Here is a 299-nt window from a genome sequence, read left to right on the forward strand (position 1 = left end):
CCCCCATGGGGGCATGACTGGCCTGCAAACCACCACAGGCCCCTCACCCGGGCTTCCCCACACCCCAGGGGAATCCCCACCCTGATCTGGGACACCCTTCAGGGCAAACCAGCCAGCCTCCAACAGTGCACCAGGTTTTATCTATATTAATAAAAGGGTAATATGCTAATTAGACTGGGAAACTTTCCAGGAGACCTTCTGGACATACTTCTGGAGAAAGCCAGGGTGGTGGGGCCAAGGTAGAGGTGGTTAGAGGCCAAGAGGGGAGGGCAGTTGTGGGTTATAAGGCTGGCAGGGAG

At 56.2% G+C, this 299-nt stretch overlaps 2 long non-coding RNA genes across 2 annotated transcripts in view; both read right to left on the minus strand.

Annotated features, from left to right (window-relative positions):
• The window catches only part of LOC102754932, a 3,865-nt gene that overhangs the window by 1,928 nt on the left and 1,638 nt on the right, over window positions 1–299 (minus strand). The window lies entirely within an intron of this gene.
• The window catches only part of LOC107184130, a 2,926-nt gene that overhangs the window by 1,866 nt on the left and 761 nt on the right, over window positions 1–299 (minus strand). The gene's annotated exons all lie outside the window — the stretch shown is intronic.

This window comes from Myotis davidii, unplaced genomic scaffold (assembly GCF_000327345.1).
Source record: "Myotis davidii unplaced genomic scaffold, ASM32734v1 scaffold2344, whole genome shotgun sequence".
Lineage (NCBI taxonomy): Eukaryota > Metazoa > Chordata > Mammalia > Chiroptera > Vespertilionidae > Myotis > Myotis davidii.